Source organism: Oncorhynchus nerka, linkage group LG2, assembly GCF_034236695.1.
Source record: "Oncorhynchus nerka isolate Pitt River linkage group LG2, Oner_Uvic_2.0, whole genome shotgun sequence".
NCBI lineage: Eukaryota > Metazoa > Chordata > Actinopteri > Salmoniformes > Salmonidae > Oncorhynchus > Oncorhynchus nerka.
Genome location: NC_088397.1, coordinates 68046960 through 68052524, shown reverse-complemented (window position 1 = coordinate 68052524; position 5565 = coordinate 68046960). Strand labels below are relative to the sequence as shown.

At 42.0% G+C, this 5565-nt stretch overlaps 1 protein-coding gene across 1 annotated transcript in view; it reads right to left on the bottom strand.

Moving 5' to 3' along the window:
- Window positions 1-1213, bottom strand: part of LOC135572924 (sodium channel protein type 8 subunit alpha-like) — a 29642-nt gene extending 28429 nt beyond the window's left edge. The window contains exon 1 of the mRNA XM_065021806.1: window positions 1030-1213. The gene's annotated coding sequence lies outside the window, so the exon portion shown is untranslated. The remainder of the gene's footprint in view (window positions 1-1029) is intronic.
- Between the last annotated feature and the right edge of the window lie 4352 nt (window positions 1214-5565).

The window sequence follows — 5565 nt, the reverse complement described above, 5'->3', positions numbered from 1 at the left end:
ATCTAAATATGGTCCCTTTGGAACTTTCTTCCACTTCTGTTCCATTGCAAAGCTTCTCTAGAACGCTGGCGTGCAGGTGGTATGATGGATAACAAACGTATATATGACTTCAGTAGATTCTCAAAACACCACAGATCATTGCCATAACCTGGTCATGATGGATCTTCATTTTTCAGTATTGTTGACTTGTAATGTGTTAGTGTAAATGACAGTTGCTCTCTAATATATTTTCAACCTTGCACTTTACAATGGAGTGCAATGGAGCAGAATGTTCTGCTTTCTCTTGTCAAAACTGGTCGAATGGCTATTTTTACCCTGTAGGCACCAGTAACTTACTCATAGGTGAGAAACATTTCACAGTAAATGAGAATCACCTGCCTCCTAACAGATTCATTTGAATTCTTCTGATTTCAGAATAATTTAGTCCAGGTCATTTTTGTGACTTTTAAGTGGAAATCTAGTTTTTTTCAAATATATTGCCAAGGGTATGATGATATTTTTTTGTATAAACATGTAGGCTATTATCTGATCTGATATAGAAACATTTTCAAGTATCATCGTCATGAAAATTGCAGTACATGTTATAGAGGTTAGGCTACATTTCACGACTAATTCATGTGGCCAGGAATGAACGAAGGGCAAAGAAACCTTAAAAGCCCCCATACCCTATAAACCGCTGACACCAGAGATTGTACCACTAGGAAATGAAGTCGTCGTTTTAAGTAACTCGACCCTGGTGCAACCTCCAAGTCTCCTTCCACAAATGTTACATCAATTGATCTACGTTCAAGGTGATTCACAAACATTGATGCACCACAGGACATATGGGGACCTAATTTACTAATGATGGCATAGAGGAGCTGTCCAACTGGATTTCCTATTGCGAATGTGTAGAGTTAATCAAGACTATTAATTCTGTCCTCATTTGGGGTGCAGGTAAATCAAGTCAATGTAATAGCCAACCACATTCCAAGAAGGATGGGACCTTGTGATGCAAAACATTTCATTCAAAAAATTAAGGCTACTCACGTGTTCATTCAATCGCTGAGAGTGCATGCTGTTCCTAATTCCATCCCGGACATTCGAACCTAATAAGCATGCGTATTTACCAATAGCATAATTGTAACGTCCGTTTAGATTTTGCTACAGACAGACGAGGGATTAGTCCATTGTGAGAAGGATTGTTAATCGCATGAAACCGAACCTGAGATGGTAGAAAACTCCAGTGGCTTCTGGAAGCCGCCCCATTGGTCAAAAACTGGTTGAATCAACGTTGTGTCCACGTCATTTCAACCCCCAAAAAAGATACGCGATTACGTTGAATCAACGTGAGAAAATGATTGAATTTGCAAAAAGTAATCAAAGTAGGGTAATTTCGTGTGTTTTTCACCAAACTTTTAACCTAGATCCAATGACACGGAGACATGTTTTTTTTCACGTTGAATACACCTTAGTTGACAACTCAACCAAATGTAAATCAAAACTAGATGTTGAACTGACGTCTCCTTAGATCGCGCTGCCTATCGCTGTCCGTTTCAGCACCACTGATGACTGAGTCCTCAAAGGAAGCGCTAGCTCGAGTCCTCTATGCGTGTGTCCTCTATGCCAATAAAAGAGACATCCAAACGCCCAACCAGCAGAGTAGCCTAGGCCTGTAATTTAACTATTTATCGCAACTGTTTCACTCCATTATTGAGAGGGGGGCTATAAGAAAGACGAAACTGAGAGCATCCGACATCGTGGAGAGTCTGGAGACAGATCTGAAGAGGAGGGGCAGAGTGGAGATCTATTGAGGAGAGAAACGCAACTGGATAGAAGAGTCCGCACGGAATCAGACGAGGGTAGCAGCAGCACACCATAACCAGTGCGTCTACACATGAGGGCCTACATGCCAGTGGCACACAGAATTCAATAACTCCAAATTGCCTAATTTAGCATTGACTGGATAGGACACTGAATGAGAGCAATATGGACTGGAATAAATTATATACTCAAATATGAACACAATATAGTCAATTGGTCTAGACTTCATGCCAATCCCATTGATTTGGATATAATCTGGCTCTTGCGCTTTCAGTGTTGTGGCATACGTCTATGAACGAACAGCATCGTTAAATCCCAGCCAAAATGGAGGTCATTCAGAAAACTGTTCATGTTTCCCATGTCAGGACAATAATCGATTAATTTATAAGTGGATTTCCTCTCCCAGCAATTGTCATTACGGGTTATCACTTGATAAACCCCATAGCACATGTAAAACCGTTGAAGAAAGTAAAATGCGCACCTTCTTGGCCTATATGTTATAAACCGGTAATTAACTCTTCCACTGTATGGTCTATCAGTATGACTTTGTATTGTAGCCCATGCACTGTTTACACACGCGCGTGCCTTGTCCCCGGCATGCGGGCCAAAGCCTTTACTAAAATACTGCAGTATTGAGGATGCTTCTATGACAGAGGCACAAGTCCATTTGAAAACATGCACTGCTCCTATAAATTCTAGGCTATGTCATTAATTTAACTGTGTTGCTCCAAAACAATCTCAGCTCCACCATTCGAAGTAAATGGTATAAATTGTTATAGATTGTCTTGATAATGTTTTTTGGTAAGCTCCCCAGAAACCATTGACGACCGTATTGTATAGCACCACACCCGAAAAGGCTGCCTAGGTGAGCCATAAGGCTCCCAACATTAACACGGAAGGGTTTTAACACCATCGTGGACTTTTGTTATCCACCTCCATTTGGGGATGGGGGCTGTAAAGAGATGAGGAGGGGGTGCCGCGGTCCCCCTTCAACTGCCAAACCTGAGGCATGCATATCTCAAGCAATATTGCCTCAAAATTGCAAGGGGAGGGGTGATGGAGTGGAGGTGGTGTGCATGAGGTAACACTATCACAGTTACAGTTAAATTGTCTTACAAAGGATTAGGGTATCGAGAATAGAAGTTGACTCAAAGCTCATACCGCTACCTTGTATGCCTGCATGTATGTCGATGTCAGCGCTAACACGCACTGAAGTTTGACGTGCTCCCACTTCCCCATCCCACCGTATGCGTATGTTTCACATTTTGACACATAGAATGTCATTCCGTTCAGAGGCAGGCCAACACCCCGATTTACCTGCGTAACACTCTCCACCACTTTTCGCAGTATAAGCTTATATTTTTCAGCTAAGAATGTCATCCCTACATGTAATTGAGGTTTTCCATGCATATTTGCACAAGCTTTGGCAAGGAGCGCTATCCACAATAGTCAGAATAAAGGATTCTGAGAGGGGGACCGCTCTGCGGCATTGGGGATGCAGGTTGTAGACAGGGAAGTAGCATGATCCATCCTCCGCCAAAACCCCGCAGGACAAGACAACATAATATCTACTTACTTTTCCCGCATTAACAGAAATCCAGACAGCCGGCACTGAACTGCAGATGTCCAAAATATTCGGGAGAAACTGCGGCTGACGCCATATTGTTGCTGCTATCTCCCTTCCCAGTGCGTGCGGGTACCCTGCATAATTGATGACTCTCAGCAAATTGTTAGGGAGTGTCGGTAAATGCCTTTGGTTTGAAAACGGCCCAGTTACTGCAGTATCGCAAGCAACATGATTGCACAAAATAGAACAAAGTTATTCAACTAATAGTCAATAAAACTATCATATAATGTGTTATCCAAAAGTTAAAATGGTTGATATCTGGGTTTGTTTTAGTGGATGACAAAACTGTTTTTTTTGTGACCAACTTTGTATTATTATTTGTTGTTGTTTTTGTGAGTTCAGATCCCAGACAGGCAATAATATTCAAAAAGTACATATGTATAGAAACGAAACACATTTGTCCAGTCTGTCCCATCTCCCCTTTCCCTCCCCCTTGTCAATAGGTGTGACCCATTCCTCATCTTATGTTTGTCAAATTGTTTGTTGGATCAAGGCATGAATAGAATCAGCCTGCATACATCGATATTCTATAGGCCTACATATATTCAAAATACAATTGATAAATTCAAACATGATTACATTACATTAACTCATAATAAGCTTCTGACCATTTCGACTGCTCCGTTGAATGTATCTAATGTTGGTTCCTTTGTGCTGTTCACACGAGCTGTGAGGAGCTCTAGTGAAAGAACTTCAAGGAAGTTTTGTTGCCATCGAGTTATACTGAGCTTATGTGGCGGCTTCCATCTGGTCACTAACATTATTTTTGCCGCAGTCAGTCCAGACAACCATACTCGTTCCTGGGGTACTGTGAGACTCAGTGAAGAGTCATCATTCAACAATAATATATTGGGGAGATGGGGAATGGCAGCAACAACTATGTCCTTAAACTCAAGGTAGTGAAGTTACCATGGTTTTATCAAGAAACAAAATAATATCATTTATTAGTCTACCTTTGTTGAACATTGTCCAAGCTCATAACCAGATGCCTATACTATCATATGGCTGAAATGGTGGCAACTGCCCAACTTTCCTTAGTCTATAATAACTAGCCATTCTGTTATCAACAGAGCAAATGTTATTCAATGAAACAATGAGAGTGAGGTGCTGTTGTATGCTAACTAATTGGAAGGGCTGGTAAAGCAGATGTCATATCTAAACCCAAGTTGTGCCAGTAAACAGTCGCACAGGAAACAACAATTCAGCACCACGGGCAGCTACCGCGCACCTCAACACTCAACAAATATCTACTAGATGATGTCAAAATGACAGAAGCCATCATTTTCAATGGAAGGAAAGAGGCTCGCAGCGAAATTAGCAAGGCAGATGAGCTCTGTGGTTGACCTCGGTGAACAGAGTGGCGAACAGAGCATAGCAAACAATTAGAGAAAGCTGAAATTATTGGCAATATGGCAGTACATTGACCAATCAAGGCTTGCTATAGCTTCCAGACTGTGCTGGATTGGCTGTTGATAAATTCCCTACTTAGCAGGCTGTGGGCTTCCTGCTCAAATAAAATAAAAAACATGGCAATGGCTGGCAAGTCAACGGTTGAGTTCCTGCCTGACTACATTGCAGACACATGCCAGATCTTACAACGTCTGAATAGGTATTTAACACCTCAGTAACCACATCATATGCTATAGCAATCTGATGCTCTACTGCACAGTCGATGACATGGCACGCAACCATTGATTGATGCAATGCATCACCTGCAGAGTAGTCGGGAAGGAACTCGACCAAGCTTTCATCCCTTCAATGGCTTTTGGTGAATTCCTGCCTGACTACATTGCAGTGTAGATGCATGCCAGATCTAACAACGCCTGGATAGTTATTTAACATATTCTGTAAGCTAAACACATGGTATGACATGGCAATCTGATGCCGGACTGCACAGATATGACATAGCAATCTGATGCCCGACTGCACAGATATGACATAGCAATCTGATGCCCAACTGCACAGATATGACATAGCAATCTGATGCAGGACTGCACAGGTATGACATGGCAATCTGATGCAGGACTGCACAGATATGACATAGCAATCTGATGCAGGACTGCACAGATATGACATAGCAATCTGATGCCGGACTGCACAGATATGACATAGCAATCTGATGCCGGACTGCACAG